Raw genomic sequence first — 23,770 nt, 5'->3', positions numbered from 1 at the left:
ACCTCATGAAACCGTTAGTGACAGCAAAACCAACCTAAAGGAAACAGCCAGATGCCTCTTCATACAATAGGCTAACAGAAGACACCTTCATAAACAATAACAAGTTTTGTCGTGAGACTAGGCTATTAAAAGCAGAAAAGATGTTCAGCTTGCTTCGGGATTGAATTCAATTTGGGACTGTTTGGCTAGTGGTAAATGCCGACATTCCTAACCCTGCTCACAAGTGCCACCTGGTGGTTGTTTGGGACAATGCAGCTTCACTTGGGAAAAATAAATAAAATACACGTGATTCACGTGTGATTCTCATGAGAATCTCACGTGAAAGCGGCCAATGTCAACCAACGCCCACTGTAGAGCTGGGATACTCTTAATAGTACAAATGCCTACACGTAATGGATGCACACAGATAGCACAGATAACACCATGCTAATGTAGTGAGCAATATCTTTATCTGATTCATCAGCAACTGGCAATGATTTCATTCATCAAGTATTATTTATGTTTTGCTACTTTTGCAAGTAGACTACCAGTATTTATTTTTTGGGTGTGAATGTTTAGCCCTCCAGGATTCAAGTGCTTTGTAGGATATTCAACTCATTAACACAGCAGAACTCTATAAACACTCTACTCAAAATGCAGTTTTGTTTCTGTAGAAGAAACTATAAGAATTTAACCAGAAAATGGCACCGATATTAAATTGATAACTGTTTGTTTTCATTATAATGTAAGATGTGAACATTATCAACCACTCTACCACAAAGTGCTCATTGTATGGACTTGCCTTGATCCTTCTGTGCTCTCATCATGTTTGAAGGTTATATGTCGACCCTCTGACTGGTCACTCTTCATGGACACACAAGTGGGCACAGGTGATGGAGGCCTCTCATGATGGAGTGAGCTGTGGTGTAAAAACAACAATTACTTGCTGTAGACATTGTAGTGATATTCTTCTTAATATTTTGCCATACTCTTTACTGTAATTTATCCTTCATCACACAGATGTGCAACATATAGCCTACCTGTTGCACAAATAAATAATAGCTGACATTAAAACACCACAAAATGAGAGTTAGAAGTCTCTATGTTCTCTTTCTAAAAGTGGCTTTAACAACTTTTTTAACACCTTTAAACTAAGAACATAATGCAACTTCTTTAAGAAACATAATTTATATAATGTGCTGAGTAGCCTACCTTTGCCCCTTTGGACAGTTGTCCTGTTTTGTGTTGACTTGTTTTTCCATTTTTCAGCCACTCATATCATTCAAATGAATCTTGTTGTGATAAGCTACAATACAAATAACACAAATTACTACATAATATTTCACGCATATTAACCTGATCATGGCGGGCTTCATTGAAAACAATCAGAATATGTCCTTACATCTCCTACAATGCTGCTCTGCTGCTCTTCTCTCATTATCTTTCTAAGATACAACTCTTTAAACGCTTTAGAGTTTAGAGACATATGTATGTTTGTATGCATATCTTGGTATAATATCACACTTCACATGCATTGTTGTGATTTTCACTACATGCATTACAATGACATTACATGGCAATACAAAGTACATTTTGATCATTTCTATATATTTGCTAAATAATGTTGTTTGAGTCATAACTGTTCATACTGCACTATCTGTTCACATTGCACTATCTAAATTATTCCTTCAAATGTTCTCTGCATTTCAGGCCTACTGCTTTTTCTGCACCTGTATGGTTGAATCTAACATGTGCATACACAACAGAACAAAATAATGACTCGATTCGATTATTAGTAAAGTACTAAATCATAACTTATCTGTGAGCCTTTTCAACCTAAAATGGAGGCTAGGCCTGTGCACCTGTGCGCTAAATGGTTTCCTCATATGCAAACGGGCTGCTGTGGAATGCGCCCATGAATAAAACTGGACGCCAAGGTCATGACTCACAGAAGTTGTAAATGTTCAGTCCCAGCTTATTTATCCAATGCACTCTTTTTAAACGCGTTCGTGCAACACTGTTTAGGATTTATCCAAGAAGCTCAACATCCAATTAGTTCGTCTCGTTCAGCGCCATTGGAAATGCTAACAGTCACCCATGTCCCGATAGGAAGATAATGTGTTACAAAGCCTAGCTACATGTTTTAGGTTCGTTAGCAGCCTACATTTGCAGACAAACTGATAATGACTATTTTTTATAACCTAGGCTATATTAAAAGCTTTACTTGTTGAGCAGGGTATTGCTCCCCCTTCGTCTTCCTTCCTGATATTCCGATCGCACTGTTGTTTTTACTTTCGCTTATAAATATCAACTCCTCTGTCGCACATCTGTTATTTTGTCACCAGTAGATGGAGCTGTTTCCCTCAGGATTTATATGCTTCTCCACAGACCTCTTCGGAATCATTGATTTCTCAAGGAGTGCAGACTACAAAATCATTTTCATAGACTATCAACACAAATCCAAATTCGCCGTAAGTTCAGGCAGGGTTCACCCAGTCTACCACATACATGCAGTCACCACCATATTTCTGATGGTAAATGTGCTTGCTGCCATTGAGACAGTTTTCATTTTAAAACAGGGAGCCCATCTCCCAGTTGGACAGAGCTATGTAAAGTATGTGTGCTTCTCTGTCTGTTACTTTTCACTTGTGAGTGTGTGTGGTGGGGGTAATGGGATATATGTGTGTGCGTCTGCTAGACTGCATGCAGAGAGAATAGAGTATGGGTCCAGGGTCTCAGACCGTCCCTGACGTGCGGTGAGATGTCTGTGGGTGTATATGTGTGCACAGGTGAGTGTGAGTACAGGTGTGTGGGTGTGTTTGTGTGTATTCGGGAGGGTGAAGGCATGTGCATATGTATGTACTGGTACTGGTCCAATTTAAAGTTGGCAAAACTGCCCTGCGCAGACCACTCCGTGTCCCACACCATCTACAGTAATGGCACCATCGGAGAAGAGATCCTCACCTTCTGTGTAAAAGCCCGCCTTCAAGTTCTCCCCACAAAGTACAACCTAGCGCTGCGCCCCCCCCCCCCCCCCCCCCCCCTCCTAGTTATGCTTATTTGAAGAATAATTGAGAATCTAAGAATCTAGATCTCAGAATCTGACAAAAAAAAAAAAAAACCTCTGACAAGAACTATATGACTGCTAGCGGCGGTCATAATATAAAATGTTTGCATGTAATTCGATTACATGTCACCCAGTGGCCAATGTTTCAATAATCAAGGGCTCAGGTCTACAGCAGCACAAACCCAACAGACATCCAGCACAGCCAAGGCAGTCTTCACAACAGCGTAGGGCTCCAGCAGCACAGCAGCACAAACCCAACAGACATCCGGCGCAGCCAAGGCAGTCTTCACAACAGCGTAGGGCTCCAGGACCACAAACCCAACAGACATCCGGCGCAGCCAAGGCAGTCTTCACAACAGCGTAGGTCCCAGCAGCACAGGACAGCAAGGCTGGACGAGAGCACCAAGAATGACCAGCAGCACCACAGGTAGCAGAGGACACTCACACACTGAGAACCAATAAAATATAGTTACGGCCCTTCCAGCAGCAGGGGTGAGCGTTGAGGAGAGTTCAAGGCAGAGGTGGAAAAGTCCAGCTTCAGAGAGTAAAAATCCAACCATGTATTGGTTCTACCTGTGCTCTTAACACAGGTGATCTCACTAATTAGCTGCTCTGCCTAGCTGAAGAGTTGTGCTAGAATCAGAATCAGCTGGTGTAAATGAATGGTTGGCACAGATGTGTGGAAGGACTTTTACTTTCTGAATCTGGACTTTTCCACCTCTGGTTCAGGGGTAGCCACAGTCTTCAGTCAAATATAGTTAGGGCCCTTCCAGCAGCAGTGGTGAGTGTTGAGGGAGGTTCAGGGTCAGCCACAGTCTGCAGGACAGCACGGGACACTGGGACCACAGGACACCAAGAGAGCACCTCAAATGACCGGCACCACAGATAGCAGAGGACACTCACAATGATGCAGTGCAATAGTAACGGCCATTTAGGCAGCAATAGTGAGCACTGAGGAGGGTTCAAGGGTAGCCACAGTCTTCAGGACAGTGCCAGTGCAAGAGAGTGGCACCACAGGATGGCATGGCTGGAGTAGCCACAGTCTTCAGGACAGTGCCAGTGCAAGAGAGTGGCACCACAGGATGGCATGGCTGGAGTAGCCACAGTGCCAGTGCAAGAGAGTGGCACCACAGGATGGCATGGCTGGAGTAGCCACAGTCTTCAGGACAGTGCCAGTGCAAGAGAGTGGCACCACAGGATGGCATGGCTGGAGTAGCCACAGTCTTCAGGACAGTGCCAGTGCAAGAGAGTGGCACCACAGGATGGCATGGCTGGAGTAGCCACAGTCTTCAGGACAGTGCCAGTGCCAGAGAGTGGCACCACAGGATGGCATGGCTGGAGTAGACACAGTCGTCAGGACAGTGCCAGTGCAAGAGAGTGGCACAGGATGGCATAGCTAGTCTGGTTTTCACCATACTAAACTCAATCTTTTAAGATTGAATATTAGTCTGGCGAGGCTGCGCTTTGTTTCTACTGCACTTCGCGTCGCTTAACTTTTGTTTTCGGCGCGTCACCGGCCAATAGCGTGCCAGGACTAGAGTATGGTCGTTTCTGATTGGAGCCAAAGGTCCTGGCAGTAAACAGCGAAAATAGATCTGCTGGTTTCCAGCCTGAGCTGCTGGGCGAAATTCCCTGGAAGTTCAGGCAGTGTTCACTCAGCCTATGGCATGGCTGGAGTAGCCACAGTCTTCAGGACAGTGCCAGTGCAAGAGAGTGGCACCACAGGATGGCATGGCTGGAGTAGCCACAGTCTTCAGGACAGTGCCAGTGCAAGAGAGTGGCACCACAGGATGGCATGGCTGGAGTAGCCACAGTCTTCAGGACAGTGCCAGTGCAAGAGAGTGGCACCACAGGATGGCATGGCTGGAGGCGACGAGAGCACCAGAAATGGTCACCGGCACAGCAGATAACAGCAGACATGTTAACACTTTAATGCAGGCAGTCATAGTTATGGCCCTTTAAGTAGCGAGCGCAGAGTGGAATTCAGCTGTAGTGCACCGGTGTGTGTGTGTGTGTGTGTGTGTGTGTGTGTGTGTGTGTGTGTGTGTGTGTGCAGTCATAGTTATGGCCCTTTAAGCTGCAGTAGCGAGCGCAGAGTGGAATTCAGCTGTAGTGCACCGGTGTGTGTGTGTGTGTGTGTGTGTGTGTGTGTGTGTGTGTGTGTGTGTGTGTGTGTGTGTGTGTGTGTGTGTGTGTGTGTGTGTGTGTGTGTGTGTGTGTGTGTGTGTGTGCTGGCAGTCATAGTTATGGCCCTTTAAGCTGCAGTAGCGAGCGCAGAGTGGAATTCAGCTGTAGTGCACCGGTGTGTGTGTGTGTGTGTGTGTGTGTGCAGGCAGTCATAGTTATGGCCCTTTAAGCTGCAGTAGCGAGCGTAGAGTGGAATTCAGCTGTAGTGCACCGGTGTGTGTGTGTGTGTGTGTGTGTGTGTGTGTGTGTGTGTGTGTGCAGGCAGTCATAGTTATGGCCCTTTAAGCTGCAGTAGCGAGCGTAGAGTGGAATTCAGCTGTAGTACACCAGTGTTCAGACGAGGGAGGCCTCTAGTCCATGCAGGGCTTCTGGATGCAGAGGTGTGTGTGTGTGTGTGTGTGTGTGTGTGTGTGTGGAGTTGGAGTGGATTGGAGTTCTTATACAGTACGTGGCTACTCTCTTTGTCCATCCTGGTCAATTCGCCTTTGCAGAGCTGAGAGCTTCTCCGTGATGTTATAGTGGCTCATCTCCTTGTCCCTCATGATCCTGATGTAATCCATATAGTATATAGATCTCCTCGTCTCTCGTGATGTTATCCATATAGTATATAGATCTCCTTGTCCCTCATGATGTTATCCATATAGTATATAGATCTCCTCGTCTCTCGTGATGTTATCCATATAGTATATAGATCTCCTCGTCTCTCGTGATGTTATCCATATAGTATATAGATCTCCTCGTCTCTCGTGATGTTATCCATATAGTATATAGATCTCCTCGTCTCTCGTGATGTTATCCATATAGTATATAGATCTCCTCGTCCCTCGTGATGTTATCCATATAGTATATAGATCTCCTCGTCTCTCGTGATGTTATCCATATAGTATATAGATCTCCTCGTCTCTCGTGATGTTATCCATATAGTATATAGATCTCCACGTCTCTCGTGATGTTATCCATATAGTATATAGATCTCCTCGTCTCTCGTGATGTTATCCATATAGTATATAGATCTCCTCGTCTCTCGTGATGTTATCCATATAGTATATAGATCTCCTCGTCTCTCGTGATGTTATCCATATAGTATATAGATCTCCACGTCTCTCGTGATGTTATCCATATAGTATAGATCTCCTCGTCTCTCGTGATGTTATCCATATACAGTAGTATATACTGTAGATCTCCTCGTCTCTCGTGATGTAATCCATATAGTATATAGATCTCCTTGTAGGGCCCTCATGATCCTGATGTTGTCCATTCTCCCCAGTCCAGAGCAGCCTTAGAGAAACTCCTCAGGGTCCTCCAGCTCCCATTCATGTGCACCACTCATGTACTCATAAGCAGCTTTACAACTGGTATCACATATACAGAACACTATCCACTCATGTACTCATAAGCAGAGATGCAGCAGCACTCATGTACTCATAAGCAGAGATGCAGAAGCACTCATGTACTCATAAGCAGAGATGCAGCAGCAGCACTCATGTACTCATAAGCAGAGATGCAGCAGCACTCATGTACTCATAAGCAGAGATGCAGCAGCATTCATGTACTCATAAGCAGAGATGCAGCAGCAGCAACACTCATGTACTCATAAGCAGAGATGCAGCAGCAGCACTCATGTACTCATAAGCAGAGATGCAGCAGCACTCATGTACTCATAAGCAGAGATGCAGCAGCACTCATTTACTCATAAGCAGAGATGCAGCAGCACTCATGTACTCATAAGCAGAGATGCAGCAGCACTCATGTACTCATAAGCAGAGATGCAGCAGCAGCACTCATGTACTCATAAGCAGAGATGCAGCAGCAGCAGCACTCATGTACTCATAAGCAGAGATGCAGCAGCACTCATGTACTCATAAGCAGAGATGCAGCAGCAGCACTCATGTACTCATAAGCAGAGATACAGCAGCAGCAGCACTCATGTACTCATAAGCAGAGATGCAGCAGCACTCATGTACTCATAAGCAGAGATGCAGCAGCACTCATGTACTCATAAGCAGAGATGCAGCAGCAGCACTCATGTACTCATAAGCAGAGATACAGCACCTCTCACTTACTCATAAGCAGAGATGCAGCAGCACTCATGTACTCATAAGCAGAGATGTAGAGGAGAACACAAGAGCAAACACTTACACTGTAAGCCCCAACAGGTTCAATGAACTCAAAATATTTGATGAAACTGATTACCTCAAATTATTTAGCTACGTTAACATATTCTTTAAGTAATTTCTACTTAAAATTAGACTTTTCTAAAGCTCAAAATCTTTAAGGACAAGGATCCAATTAAAAAGAATAATGTGAGAAATATATGTTTTAAGTAATTACTACATTAGCCAGACAAGCTCTTTAGACTCCAAATCTTTGAGAAAATGAACAACATTAAAACAAATAACTTCAACAAACGAACATTTTAAGTAATTACTACTCAAAACTCTAAGCTGTATTCACACTCATTTTTTTTGAGGACATTGATTAACTGAAACATAATAATTTGACAATCAAAAATTTTAAGTAATCACTACTTAAATCTTGGATAAGTTCAATGAACCTGATCATTTTGAAATCATTGTTAAATCTAGCAAATTTGACACTAAAGATGGAATTGATTTTTTTAAGTTAACGCTTCTTATAATATATTAATGTTATCAGCATGACTCATTCAATTTCTCAGACCTAAACATTATAAATTCAGCCTCTTATATTTTTAAGTTGACTTAACTCTATTGAAACACATTTTATTGACTGTTTATATTTACTATTTTCCTCAAACACAAACATATTTTGTTTGTATGATCCAACTGAAAAATTATTGAAAAGACCATTTCACTGCACATTCCATTTATTTAAGAATTCCATTTGAATTCTAACAGAACAACCTCCCCAGCAATGGGGTTAATACAAAAAAATCAAAGAAATAACCATTTCGTCAACAAAGGTACAAATACTCAAATAACAAAAATAATAAGGCCAACATAAATAATAAAAAAAAATAAAATAAAAAAATTCACTTCATTGCTTGCTTGAGTATTAAAATGCTGGCACTACCAACAATGAGATTTGGAAAACAGACTGCATACTCATCCATCATCAGCAATTCATTTTTAAGGCTAAGTAGTCTAGGAGGTAACGACTTCAGGTCATCCAAACCTATTATAATTTTTGAATGAAATTAAATGCGTAAGACAATTGCTTTGGATAATCGACATGAAGTGCATAAATTAAGGCAAACAGTAAAATTAACGCATCTGTCAACTCTGTTATATCACACTCAACAATAGCTCCCTCAAGAACTATAGAATGGATAGCATGACCAAACTTCACAAGGGAGTCCGTATCACTTGAGACAGTGAGAATAGGTACAGCTGCATCCGAGAGGTCAGGCAGGTCAATTTCTTCTACCTGAAGAACATGACAGTAATTAGTTAATGAGTAGAGTAGTCAGTGAAAAACACTACATACATTACAAACACTATACATACTGTATATGTGTATTTCATATAATATGAAATACCAGTGAATGAAAAGTCCCAAATTAAATGTAGTATGATTTAATTGCTATTCTGGTGGCTAGGAAGATGGTTGTGGTTGTTGTCTTTTGGTTGCAATGTAGTATCAGAGAGGGTTAAATAGAAATAGAGATATACAGAGAAGATAAATTAAGAAAAAAGGAAAGAGTGAATCAAAAACTTACATTCCAGGTCATCCTGCAGGAAGATTAGAAGGGCCTGCAGAATAATTGTTCGTCTGCTGTTGACATCAGCATCGTCCTATCAAGACAGAGAGAGGGATTGTGAGGTAATGGGAAGATAAATCAGCAGAATAGTGATCCTGTGCATATATTAAATAATACTATAGTACAAGCGACATGTAAACACAAGACACAACCTCCTGCTCAGTTTTTCTATGAAATCGTGAGAGATGAATTTTCAGTGCATTGATAGACTGGAAGGTCCAAAACGAGGGCTGAGAACCAAAGGGGCGTAGGTGACATTTTGGTCAAAATTGAGTTATCACCTGAAAGCTGAGAGCTCTTTCTAGCTGACAAAATTATAGAAGTAAAATATTTGTAAATATAAAGTTATTAAACAAAAACCAAAGGTCTTTAACTGTGAACATATAGAAGCAGTTAGATTTGTTTGGGCTCTCCTATTAAGTTGGTGAAATGTTACTTATGCCCCTTTGGTTCTCAGCCCTTTAAATGCATGAGTGGTGTATGCATGGTCATGGGCTGACCCTTGAAAACTGACTGCGATTTAATCAATAATGGCAAAATACTGTAACTGAGCTTCTTGGAAAAGGCGTCACATAACCACATAGCCAACCCATTTTGATATATAAAATCTAAAGTCTAAGGTGTTATCCCTTCCTTGATACAAAAATATCACTCAACTCTAGCCTTTGTGTATCCCTATGGAGAGATGCAAAGGGATACGGTTAGACTAGGCTATTCTCATTGGTGGATAAATGCTTACAAAATATTACTATAATAATATAGGCTACACAGTGGCTACATTGTGACACTAGTAAATTGAAGACCAGTAAATTATCACTTACCATGGCATGATGGTGGTTCCTTGCACAGAACTGAAAATGAATGTCACAGCGCCATCTGGTCCTGCAGGAGAAATTAAATTATTATGATGACTATTATTTCACTTCAGCACGAAAGCCAGTCAGACAATCTCTTCATATCCCTCTATAGGCATGCCTATCAGAGTCAGACGTTGACATTGACCATGCTTAGGCTATTGTAAGTAAGTTCAGAGCTAGGCCTACAATTTGACTTCCTATCTGTGTTAACAAAACTGTGGAATTGACGTTAATATAAGACAGATGTTACCGCTGCAGGGTTACTCTTCAACTAGGCCATGGTAGGCTACTCTTTGACCTGGACATTTTAAGAAAATGTAACATTTTCAATAAAAATACTTTTGCATGGTTTAATTATCTACCCTAATAGTGGCAGTGATGATTTTACCTAAATAATTTATTTTCCAATTTATTCCAAAAGCCTGTTATTTCCATCACAGAACAAAACGTGTTTTTTTGGGGTTTTTTTTAAATAATAAAAAAAAAACCATATGGTTCCAAATGTATTATTTGAATAGGCTAAATATTACACAGATATGTTTTAATTTTCCAAAAATGCATGTTGTATTATTTTCATGATTAACTTAAAATGTGTAGTGATGGAAATGACAGATATGGCAGAAAGTGTGGTGGAGATGACATGGTCTAATGTACAATAATGGCATTAACAGGGGACACGAGGATAATGATAGGCTTGAAACTTAATTGTTATCGCTCTCGAGAACGCCCTCTCTGCGTAGCCTAGATAATTTCATTTTAGTGCGATTTAACTTCTCTGAATTTAGGCCTACTACAACGTCATCACCCAATGCATTTTTTATTATAGGCCTACAGCGGACTTAAACTGTTATATTTTACTGTCCATGCGTGAATCACGGGGTGCCTCTCATTTGGTATTTTATACATCCTCCCTTCCTTCCTCGGTCCTCGTCCTCACCGATCTAGATAAGGAATGATGGGGCGTCAACTATGGGGTAGTCTATCCAGTGTTAGATCAGTGGGAACGAGCCTAGAGGACCGAGCATCGAGGATCGAGGAGAGTTTGAGAGCCACCCATAGAAAGCGCGAGTGGGGTGGCCACTTCAATGAGGCCCAGTATCCACGATATTCCGCAGCCGACAATGGGGGTCGCCATGACACGGAGACGGTTTTCTATTTCCGGCGAAGCTGCATTGTATCTGTTTTAACGTGACGGTTTACGGTGCTTAACATATCATAACGCATATAAAAGTCAACTTTTCTATTTTATATCGGTTATATGTGATGCAGTATATACATGCTGAGGGCAGAATTGTCAACATTTCGAAAGAAATCTAAGTTGAGGCATAACCTAGTTTGCTATGGAGAACGCACATGTTAACAGAATGAACGGAAGTTGAAAACAGTATCGTAACCATTGCAACGATACATATTTCCGGGTTGAGGAAAGAGGTGAATAGCAACTAATGCGAACCATGTAGCCCATGGCAGCTAGTCCACCAATAAATTGTTTAAAAGCGCGTGGACTGTGTGTAATGTGTTTGATTACCAAGCGTCATGTATGAAACATTGCTGCAGAAACAGTTGATAGACTAGAGGGCTAGTGCTAAACCAAACAACTTTGACAAGATTTGGGAAAGACTCGTCAAAGATTGTAGTCTTTTGGGTAAAGCTTGAATGGCAGGCATTACCCAGCTAACAATTTCTGGTTAGGAGAACGTTTTTAGAACGTTTTTTTCCTGGTTAGGAAAACGTTGCCTGAAAGTTGCGAAAGTTGCCACAAGGTTCCCCAGGAAAGTTTTCTTGACGAAAATACTACGTTTTTTTCTGGTTGTTTATTTTGGTTAGCAGAACGTTCTCCTACCCTTTAGGGAACTTTACTATATTTGGTTGCATTAACGTTCCCCTAACCTCCCAGCAACAAAGTGTAAAGGGGGAAAAAATATGTAGAATTATCGTGACATCCAGGCATGGCTCCGCTGTACTCTCTCCATCTGCGGCTACAGCCTATCTGCAAGCTGAGAGGGCGAACGTCTCTGATGACTAAGGCAATGACATTATAGGCTACAACACGTATGTAAATTCACTTACCATTAGCTGCTTGCTGAACTGCGACGAATACGGTTCGTTAACATGAATTTGTGTCAGCTAAGTATTTAAATGCGGTTAGGTCTAATACTTTCTTGTCTACGGTGTCTTTTCCTATAATAAACGATTACTCAGATCAAAACATAAGCAGAGCAGGCGCTAGCCTAACACACTGTTTCAACATTCAAAACTGGCTGTTTTTATTGCATCGTATGCCATTAAAAGTCCTCGGTTCAGAATTATGATGGATTTTGGTTTATTTTGTTTTAAATTGGGACTGGGAATTGTGGGATAGGCTGAGTGAACAGCACTGTAACAGGCTATAACTTGGACTACGTGTTAATATAAAACAATTCTCCCCCGGGAACATTGTGCTGTTTAAGATGCAGTCTCAACGTTTGAGAAAGAATTCATTGGAGTCCTCATCATCATATTTTCATAACAAATAAAGCTTTAAAAACATGAATGCATTTCAGGTGCCACTCTAATCGATTATGGATTAATCCAACACTATTCGTCAGATTAGTTAGCATGAAATCGTTGTGTGCCTGCCTGGGACTATGGCTAGCTAGCTCTTCCACCCGGTTTACCCTGTACAGTGTTTTTTAAAAGCCTGTTGGACTTAATGGAATAAGTGCATGGAGAACGATGTGAAGAATGTGATCGATACCATACAGCCAGTAGCCTACGTGAGTAACTTTATCTCTGTGCCAAATGTCTTAAAGTTAGCGAGGTTGAGTCTGCTAAAACACCAACACCCCAGAACTGGCTGTTTTTTTCACGGACCGGAGATGGAAGTTTTTCAGCTTCTCGCGCTGGCCCCTTTAGCTGACGGGCTGGCTGGTCGGCCGAATATCAATCCAACAGAGGGGGGAAGAATAGAATAGGGCTATATGTCGATTTTGCAACAAATTATTCCGACTTTGCAGTGTGGCTGCTGGCCGTGTTCAATTGGAAACTCATAGAAACTCTGGGGCGATTTTCATCAACAATAATCAACCCCACGCACATAACCAGAGAATACCGATATACAAATAAGATACCAAAAAACAACTAAGTAGCAACTTTGTGTGAAAAGAGAAATGCAACCAGAATATAACGTTTTTTTCTTTAGTTGTAATAACGTTCGGGAAACTTTGATAACCTGGAGCTAACGTTCTCTCCAGGGTATGAGAAGGTTACTGATAAACTAACCACAGGAGAACCAGCGGCTAACGTTATTTGCTTGCTGGGATTCAACCAGAATATAACGTTTTTTTCTTTAGTTGTAAAAACGTTAGGGGAACGTTATTTGTTTTGACAACCTGGAGATAACGTTCTCTAAACGTTATTAGTAGGTTGCTGAAAAACGAACCATAGGGGAACCAAAAGCTAACGTTAGTGAAAGTTAGCAGAACGTTAATTGTTTGCTGGGTAGTTAGAAGACTACAATCGTTCAAAAATCTTTCCCAAATCTTGTCAAAGTTGTTGTAGCCTAGGTATAGCCTAGTTGTTGTAAGTAGTAGGCTAGGCACTCACTCGGCTGGCTAACCTAGCTGACGACGACGACTGAGACAACAAACTTTAGTTAACTCGCTAAAACATGCAGCTAGCCCACAAAAGGTCTCTTTCACATAGCCTACGCTTTAGCTGAGGTCTGCCCGCTGGAAGACGGTAAACAAATAAATTAAATAATGAAAGTGCGTTCTTACCGTTGCACCTTTGAACAGGGGGTCAGGATTTGGAGGGTTAGCTTCAGCCAGTTAGCATGTCATTTGGCCGCCGACATCTTTGAAAAAATGGCGTTCCATGGTTGTACCATATCCGGCACCAGCGCATGCACAAGACAGCTCATGCACGAGCTGTCTCAGCTCATGCACGAGTTTCGATTTCGGCACGAGCGTCCTCGCGCGTCCATGCTGATAACGCATTCTAGAAGACATAAATAAAATGACTGACTACTAGGATTAAGTTACCGATACTTGATGCCTGTGGAATATCATTATACCAGGCTTTGTGAATAAAAGAAAAAAGCAAATGTCGTTCTAATAGGTTACTAGCCTATTATAATTTATTTGCATTAGACTATGTATGAGTTGGCAAGGTATGATAAGACATTCTAGGAAATGCGAAGAAATTCTCTAACTAAACCCAATTATTAACCTACTCGCTGTCGTGTAGGCTAGGCTATGAATTAAAACGCTCAGCTGCAGACCTGTAGCCTAGTTCATAACAACGCAGCGTTGGGGGTCACAGCCTAGCCTACAGTAGATAACGGCAAAAGTTTCCGACAGTGACAGCAGACTTAAAATGCATGCTGCTCGAAACATAACACATGGATGCGCGCTTCTACCGGTAAGCCTATAATATGCGTTGTCTTCATTTCGTCTGTCTACAAATGTAGGTTTAAACTGCAAATTCACACTGGGTGCAGCACAAATAGCATATCTGGTATCCACACGTTTCTTACATCCCATGTCTACTTATTAAGAGTCATTTTCGTCGGGTAGACAGCCTATTGCGCACATAACGGCTACAGTCAGTTCAAAGCATTTACTGTGGGGATCATATTTATGTGTAGGCTATGCTAAGTGAATTCTTGCTCAATATTGACTCGCCATGTTTATTATATCGTGACATATGCATATCACATTATAGGATTTCGAGACAAGGGGCAAACTTCTCCACCACCATCCCAACTCAAATAATTAAATACATTTGCGCCTGTAACGATAGGAGCGCGTTCACGAACACCTTCTCTCACTCTCCAATCTTCATCAACGATGTAGGCCCTACCTATGTTGTCTCGTTGTAACGTGGAACCTAATTGGCTCATTCTAGCTGGTGACGGAAATGGACACCCATGGAACGCCATTTTCTCAAAGATGGCTGCGGCCAATTTCAAACTTTTTTGGCTGAAGTAGCTAGCCTAGCATCGGCCATTGAAATGAATGGGGGCGGGACTTAGTCCCTCTCTCCAGTTCTTATAATACCTCCATGCCTTTGAAGGCTGCTGCTGATGGATCTTGATGTTGTTGTTGTTGTCTACATCCGGGTGCGCAGCAGTCCTTGCAAACTAGCCGTCTGATGTCAAAGTGTATTAATTTACATCCGCCAAAATCAACCATATAGTACTAGTTCATCCATCATTTCCAATTTTTAAAATGCTTATTTGTTTTTGTGGGTTTGTGTTGGTTTGTGTAGGTTAGTTGCAAGTGGCTGCAAGCCATGTTGAAATGAACCTAGCCAATGAACTAGCACGTCATTACTACGTCAGACGTAATTTCAATCCACTCTTGAAAGAAATGAGTTAGGAGGTCAGTTCTACTCATATACTAAGAGCTACTCTACTCAAGCTACTAATCAATAACTGGGAAACCAGTTGAGTGAACTTAAAACTTTTGTGGTTCCAGAACAATATGGCAGCTTTGAGTACAGCTCAGCAATTTTATTGAGTTTACAGCACTGTTGGGGAATACAGTGTAGGCAGCTCCAACACGATTTGTGTGTGTGTGTGTGTGTGTGTGTGTGAGTGTGAGTGTGAGTGTGAGTGTGAGTGTGTGTGTGTGTGTGTGTGTGTGTGTATGTGTGTGTGTGTGTGTGTGTGTGTGTGTGCGCGTGCGTGTGAGTGTGTGTGTGTGCAGCGGGTCCAGGATGGAGGGCATCACCCAGCTCTGGTCCCATTGGTGGGCACCCTGCGCCCACAGCACCCAGATCACCGTGGGCAACCCCACACACAGCACCCAGATCACCGTGGGCAACCCCACACACAGCCTAATAAATGATTAACAGCACTAGGAAGAGGGATGCTGGGCGACTAGACAGGCTGGTAAGGAAGGCTGGCTCTGTTGTGGGAGCTGATCTGGAGTGCATCACCTCAGTATCAGACAAAAGGACCCTGAACAAGCTACACAGCATCCTGGACAATGACTGTCATCCACTCTACAGCACTATCATACAGCAGAAGAGCTTGATCAGCTGGAGACTACGCTCCATGACATGCACAACAGACAGACTGAGGAAGTCATTTGTACCCAGGGCCATACAACTGTACAATGCTTCACTGAAGGGAAAAGGAGAGTTGGACTTCTATGCATAGTATATCTGCACATCCACCCTCTTATACACTTACATGGCATGGCTTTGTCTACCCTCATGTCTAACTCTTATATTATTACTATGTTATGTTTATTTTAATTGTCCATATATTTATACTAGTACTGTCATTATTATTACTATGCTTACATTTTGTACTGTACATATTTATTGCTGGTCACTAGAATTTAATCTTGCACTGTTGCACTGTTGGACTTACTGTACTTGCACTACCAACTTGACACACACCTCAGACTGGATCACAGTATTACAGTATCACAGTACCAATCCACAGTACATTCATGCATACCTTATCTAGTATTTTACTGCTCCTTTAGTCATGTGGATTTGTTGATTTGCTTTTTATTTTTCCTGTTTACATTGTTTACATTGTACTGTATGTTGTGTGTGGTGTCTTAAGCTGCTGGGACCTTGAATTTCCCCTTGGGGATCAATAAAGTATCTATCTATCTATCTATCTATCTATCTAACAATGCTTACCAATTAACCTAACATGTTACCACGTGTTTTTATTGAAAACATTCTTTATACAATATTACTCACAATTTTCACATTTACATAAGTCACTTTAAAACATATAACTTCACATATGAATGTGCTGCAACACTTCTTTATGCCCAGTGTAAAAACATGATTCAGGTGGAACACAACAGGATGGACTCATTAGGGTCCATATATTTTTAGATGTTTACAGTTTGGATGTTTCTTCAGTTCAGAGAACAGCTGCCGTGTTGAGGGTCCAGGATGATTCCCTCTCAGATGGAGCTCTCTGAGGGCTGATGGGTTTGATCTCAGTGCTGATGCTAAAGCTCTGAAACCTTCATCTCCTATACTGCAGTGCTGCAGGCTGTAGGAGAAAGAAGGAAACAGATCAGCTGAAGGACACACACAGACCAAAGAGGGAAGCAGTTTTTACCTGTGTGTGTGTGTGTGTGTGTGTGTTGTGATTGTGTCGTCTAAACAAAGAGGGCAGCAGTTATTACCTGTTACCAGTTTACCAATGACCAGTTATTAAAATGTGTATATAGATTGTGTTATGCAGTGTGTATGGAGTGTGTAATGGAGTGTGTATGTATTGAGTGTGTATGGAGTGTGTGTGGAGTGTGTGTATAGAGTGTGTGGAGTGTGTATGGAGTGTGTATGGAGTGTGTAATGGAGTGTGTAATGGAGTGTGTGTGGAGTGTGTATGGAGTGTGTATGGAGTGTGTATGGAGTGTGTAATGGAGTGTGTATAGAGTGTGTATGGAGTGTGTAATGGAGTGTGTATAACATTAAACTAAATAAATTACATGAAATGACATGGTGTAATGAGTGAAATGAGTCAGTGGTGTGTGTGTGTGTGTGTGTGTGTGTGTGTGTGTGTGTGTGTGGGTGTGCGCAGTGGGTCCAGGATGGAGGGCATCACCCAGCTCTGGTCCCATTGGTGGGCACCCTGTGTGTGTGTGTGTGTGTGTGTGTGTGTGTGTGTGCAGTGGGATCAGGATGGAGGGCATCACCCAGCTCTGGTCCCATTGGTGGGCACCGTGTGTGTGTGTGTGTGTGTGTGTGTGTGTGTGTGTGTGTGTGTGTGTGTGTGTGTGTGTGTGTGTGTGTGTGTGTGTGTGCAGTGGGTCCAGGATGGAGGGCATCACCCAGCTCTGGTCCCATTGGTGGGCACCGTGTGTGTGTGTGTGTGTGTGTGTGTGTGTGTGTGTGTGTGTACAGTGTGTGTGTGTGTGTGTGTGTGTGTGTGTGTGTGTGTGTGTGCACAGTGTGTGTGTGTGTGTGTGTGTGCAGTGGGTCCAGGATGGAGGGTATCACCCAGCTCTGGTCCCATTGGTGGGCACCCTGTGTGTGTGTGTGTGTGTGTGTGTGTGTGTGTGTGTGTGTGTGTGTGTGTGTGTGTGTGTGTGAGTGTGTGTGTGTGCAGCAGGTCCAGGATGGAGGGCATCACCTAGCTCTGGTCCCATTGGTGGGCACCCTGTGTGTGTGTGTGTGTGTGTGTGTGTGTGAGTGTGTGTGTGTGTGTGTGTGTGTGTGTGTGTGTGTGTGTGTGTGTGTGTGTGTGCAGCAGGTCCAGGATGGAGGGCATCACCTGTGCCCACAGCACCCAGATCACCGTGGGCAACCCCACACACAGCCTGATAAATGATTAACAATGCTTACCAATTAACTTAACATGTCACCACGTGTTTTTATTGAAAACATTCTTTATACAATATTACTCACAATTTTCATATCTACATAAGTCACTTTAAAACATATAACTTCACATATGAAAGTGCTGCAACACTTCTTTATGCACAGTGTAAAAACATGATTCAGGTGGAACACAACAGGATGGATTCATTAGAGTCCAGTTATTTGTAGATGTTTACAGTTTGGATGTTTCTTCAGTTCAGAGAACAGCTGCTGTGCTGAGGGTCCAGGATGATTATACTGCAGATGGAGCTCTCTGAGGGCTGATGGGTTTGATCTCAGTGCTGATGCTAAAGCTCTGAAACCTTCATCTGTTATACTGCAGTATGACAGGCTGTAGGAGAAAGAAGGAAACACTTCATCAGATCAGCTGAAGCACACACACAGACCAAAGGGGGAAGCAGTTATTACCTGTATGTGTGTGTGTGTATGTGTGTGTGTGTGTGTGTGTGTGTGTGTGTGTGTGTGTGTGTGTGTGTGTGTGTGTGTGTGTGTGTGTGTGTGTGTGTGTGTGTGTTGTGATTGTGTCGTCTAAACAAAGAGGGCAGCAGTTATTACCTGGGACAACATTAAAAAGTGTATATAGATTGTGTTATGCAGTGTGTATGTAGTGTGTAATGGAGTGTGTATGGAGTGTGTGTGGAGTGTGTATGGAGTGTGTATGGAGTGTGTATGTAGTGTGTAATGGAGTGTGTATGGAGTGTGTACTGTATTGAGTGTGTATGTATTGAGTGTGTATGGAGTGTGTATGGAGTGTGTGTGTGGAGTGTGTGTGGAGTGTGTATAGAGTGTGTGTGGAGTGTGTGTGGAGTGTGTGTAGAGTGTGTATGGAGTGTGTGTGGAGTGTGTGTGGAGTGTTTGTGGAGTGTGTATGGTGTGTGTGTATAGAGTGTGTATGGAGTGTGTGTGGAGTGTGTTTGGAGTGTAATGGAGTGTGTATAACATTAAACTAAATAAATTGTGGTGTGTGTGTGTGTGTGTGTGTGTGTGTGTGTGTGTGTGTGTGTGTGTGTGTGTGTGTGTGTGTGTGTGTGTGTGTGTTGTGATTGTGTCGTCTAAACAAAGAGGGCAGCAGTTATTACCTGGGACAACATTAAAAAGTGTATATAGATTGTGTTATGCAGTGTGTATGTAGTGTGTAATGGAGTGTGTATGGAGTGTGTGTGGAGTGTGTATGGAGTGTGTATGGAGTGTGTATGTAGTGTGTAATGGAGTGTGTATGGAGTGTGTACTGTATTGAGTGTGTATGTATTGAGTGTGTATGGAGTGTGTATGGAGTGTGTGTGTGGAGTGTGTGTGGAGTGTGTATAGAGTGTGTGTGGAGTGTGTGTGGAGTGTGTGTAGAGTGTGTATGGAGTGTGTGTGGAGTGTGTGTGGAGTGTTTGTGGAGTGTGTATGGTGTGTGTGTATAGAGTGTGTATGGAGTGTGTATGGAGTGTGTGTGGAGTGTGTTTGGAGTGTAATGGAGTGTGTATAACATTAAACTAAATAAATTGTGGTGTGTGTGTGTGTGTGTGTGTGTGTGTGTGTGTGTGTGTTATTTGGTCTTGTGATACTCACTGTAGTTTCTCCAGTGTACAGTTGGGATCCTCCAGAAGAGAAGAAAGATAATTCACTCCTGAGTCTCCTGCTTTATTCCCCCACAGCTGCAGCTCTCTCATGTGTGAGGGGTTTGATCTCAGTGCTGATGCAAGAGCTCTGAAGCCTTCCTCTCCAATACTGCAGTTATACAGGCTGTAGAGAGAAGTAGGAGAAATACTTCATCTTCATTTCCTTTAGGACAATCAACATTCCTGACACATTTACAATACACTTTGTGTGTGTGTGTGTGTGTGTGTGTGTGTGTGTGTGTGTGTGTGTGTGTGTGTGTGTGTGTGTTGTGATTGTGTCGTCTAAACAAAGAGGGCAGCAGTTGTTACCTGGGACAACATTAAAATGTGTATATAGATTGTGTTATGCAGTGTGTATGGTGTGTGCAATGGAGTGTGTGTGTATGGAGTGTGTATGGAGTGTGTGTGGAGTGTGTATGGAGTGTGTAATGGAGTGTGTGTGGAGTGTGTGTGGAGTGTGTGATGAGTGTGTAATGGAGTGTGTGTGGAGTGTGTGTATAGAGTGTGTGTGAAGTGTGTATAACATTAAACTAAATAAATTACATGAAATGACATGGTGTAATGAGTGAAATGAGTCAGTGGTGTGTGTGTGTGTGTGTGTGTGTGTGTGTGTGTGTGTGTGTTATTTGGTCTCGTGATACTCACTCTAGTTTCTCCAGTTTACAGTTGGGATCCTCCAGAAGAGAAGAAAGATGCTTCACTCCTGAGTCTCCTGCTTCTATATTCCCACTCAGCTCCAGCTCTCTCATGTGTGAGGGGTTTGATCTCAGTGCTGATGCAAGAGCTCTGAAGCCTTCCTCTTCAATACTGCAGTACCTCAGGCTGTAGAGAGAAGTAGGAGAAATACTTTATCTTCATTTCCTTTTGGACAATCAACATTACTGACACATTTACAATACACTTTGTGTGTGTGTGTGTGTGTGTGTGTGTGTGTGTGTGTGTGTTGTGATTGTGTCGTCTAAACAAAGAGGGCAGCAGTTGTTACCTGGGACAACATTAAAATGTGTATATAGATTGTGTTATGCAGTGTGTATGGAGTGTGTATGGAGTGTGTATGGAGTGTGTATGTATTGAGTGTGTATGGAGTGTGTATGGAGTGTGTATGGAGTGGGTATGGAGTGTGTGTGGAGTGTGTATGTATTGAGTGTGTATGGAGTGTGTGTGGAGTGTGTATGGAGTGTGTATGGAGTGTGTGTGGAGTGTGTGTGGAGTGTGTATGGAGTGTGCAATGGAGTGTGTGTGGAGTGTGTGATGAGTGTGTAATGGAGTGTGTGTGGAGTGTGTGTATAGAGTGTGTGTGAAGTGTGTATAACATTAAACTAAATAAATTACATGAAATGACATGGTGTAATGAGTGAAATGAGTCAGTGGTGTGTGTGTGTGTGTGTGTGTGTGTGTGTGTGTGTGTGTGCGTGTGTGTTATTTGGTCTTGTGATACTCACTATAGTGTCTCCAGTTTACAGTTGGGATCCTCCAGAAGAGAAGAAAGATGCTTCACTCCTGAGTCTCCTGCTTCTATATTCCCACTCAGCAGCAGCTCTCTCATGTGTGAGGGGTTTGATCTCAGTGCTGATGCAAGAGCTCTGAAGCCTTCCTCTCCAATACTGCAATCTTTCAGGCTGTAGAGAGAAGTAGGAGAATTACTTCATCTTCATTTCCTTTAGGACAATCAACATTACTGACACATTTACAATACACTTTGTCAGTGTGTGTGTGTCAGTGTGTGTGTGTGTGTGTGTGTGTGTGTGTGTGTGTGTGTGCTATTTGGTCTTGTGATACTCACTCTAGTGTCTCCAGTTTACAGTTGGGATCCTCCAGAAGAGAAGAAAGATGCTTCACTCCTGAGTCTCCTGCTTCTATATTCCCACTCAGCAGCAGCTCTCTCATGTGTGAGGGGTTTGATCTCAGTGCTGATGCAAGAGCTCTGAAGCCTTCCTCTCCAATACTGCAGTTATTCAGGCTGTAGAGAGAAGTAGGAGAAATACGTCATCTTCATTTCCTTTTGGACAATCAACATTACTGACACATTTACAACACTGTTTGAGTGTGTGTGTGTGTGTGTGTGTGTGTGTGTGTGTGTGTGTGTGTGTGTGTGTGTGTGTGTGTGTGTGTGTGTGTGTTGTGATTGTGTCGTCTAAACAAAGAGGGCAGCAGTTATTACCTGTGTGCGTGTGTGTTTGTTTTGTGTGTGTGTGTGTGTGTGTGTGTGCTATAGTGCTATGGTGTCGTAATGTTACAATGTGAGAGATCACATAATTGAGTGAGAGAGACAGTAACTGACTGACTCAGTGGTGTGTGTGTGTGTGTGTGTGTGTGTGTGTGTGTGTGTGTGTGTGTTCGTGTGAGAAAAAGAGATAAAACACAACGTCAAATGCACTGATAGCAACTCAGTATTTGGTCTTGTGATACTCACTCTAGTGTCTCCAGTTTACAGTTGGGATCCTCCAGAAGAGAAGAAAGATGCTTCACTCCTGAGTCTCCTGCTTCATTCCTACTCAGCTGCAGCTCTCTCATGTGTGAGGGGTTTGATCTCAGTGCTGATGCAAGAGCTCTGAAGCCTTCCTCTCCAATACTGCAGTTATCCAGGCTGTAGAGAGAAGTAGGAGAAATACTTCATCTTCATTTCCTTTAGGACAATCAACATTACTGTCACATTCACAACACTGTTTGGGTGTGTGTGTGTGTGTGTGTGTGTGTGTGTGCGTCGTGTGTGTGTATGTGTGTGTGTGTGTGTGTGTGTGTGTGTGTGTTTTCATGGGCGGTGCCAGGAGCTGCTGCTACAGCTGCATTATCATCACTGATACACATCAGATTCATCACTCACCCCCCTTTACAGCTGCTGCTACAGCTGCATTATCATCACTGATACACATCAGATTCATCACTCACCCTCCTTTACAGCTGCTGCTACAGCTGCATTATCATCACTGATACACATCAGATTCATCACTCACCCCCCTTTACAGCTGCTGCTACAGCTGCATTATCATCACTGATACACATCAGATTCATCACTCACCCCCCTTTACAGCTGCTGCTACAGCTGCATTATCATCACTGATACACATCAGATTCATCACTCACCCCCCTTTACAGCTGCTGCTACAGCTGCATTATCATCACTGATACACATCAGATTCATCACTCACCCCCCTTTACAGCTGCTGCTACAGCTGCATTATCATCACTGATACACATCAGATTCATCACTCACCCCCCTTTACAGCTGCTGCTACAGCTGCATTATCATCACTGATACACATCAGATTCATCACTCACCCCCCTTTACAGCTGCTGCTACAGCTGCATTATCATCACTGATACACATCAGATTCATCACTCACCCCCCTTTACAGCTGCTGCTACAGCTGCATTATCATCACTGATACACATCAGAGCATCTTACAATGAAACAGCCTCACTGTAGTGAACACACTACACTGTGTACATTTCACAAAACTGCACTTCTATATGGCAAAAGAAAGGACATGGAATAGTCTATTTATGTTGATGTGATTAAGAAAACAATGATGATTGATTTTGTATCAACATCAGCAACACCACCTTTAACCCCAGCTGTTTTATGTGAAGTGAATGCAACAACAACCACTAACCGTAATGTCTGCAGTGTGCAGTGTGGATCCTGCAGTAAAGCACACAGCTGAGTCACTCCCAAGGCTCCTGGTATGAGTCTACTCAGATCCAGCTCAGTCATGAGTAAGGGGTTTGAACCCACAGCTGAAGCCACAGCAGCACAGGCTTCCTCAGCAGCACAACTCTTCAGGAACCTGGACAAATAAGGAGGACAACACACCTTTTATCTCAGCTGACATAAACATCACTGATGTGGGCATAGAAAGAAACAAAGACTTTTGGCAAGTCAGACAATCGAGTAATAATGAAATGACGACTGCTACATATGCTGTTGTCAGAAAGAGTGCATTATGTATGCTACTCTTTTTTGTGTGTGTGTGTGTGCGTGTGCGTGTGC

General features: G+C 42.7%; 1 long non-coding RNA gene across 1 annotated transcript; it reads right to left on the bottom strand.

Annotated features, from left to right (window-relative positions):
* Positions 1-8,167: 8,167 nt before the first annotated feature.
* LOC134060101 (uncharacterized) lies at positions 8,168-9,943 on the bottom strand. Its single transcript, XR_009935131.1, has 3 exons — positions 9,794-9,943; positions 8,931-9,006; positions 8,168-8,638 (listed from the first exon to the last, which is right to left on the bottom strand). It is a non-coding gene; the product is annotated as an uncharacterized LOC134060101 (long non-coding RNA).
* Positions 9,944-23,770: the final 13,827 nt, after the last annotated feature.

This window comes from Sardina pilchardus, chromosome 16, assembly GCF_963854185.1.
Source record: "Sardina pilchardus chromosome 16, fSarPil1.1, whole genome shotgun sequence".
NCBI classification, from domain to species: Eukaryota; Metazoa; Chordata; class Actinopteri; order Clupeiformes; family Clupeidae; genus Sardina; species Sardina pilchardus.
Note: the sequence above shows the minus strand (reverse complement) of the source record. Positions and strands in the feature narration are given on the sequence as shown.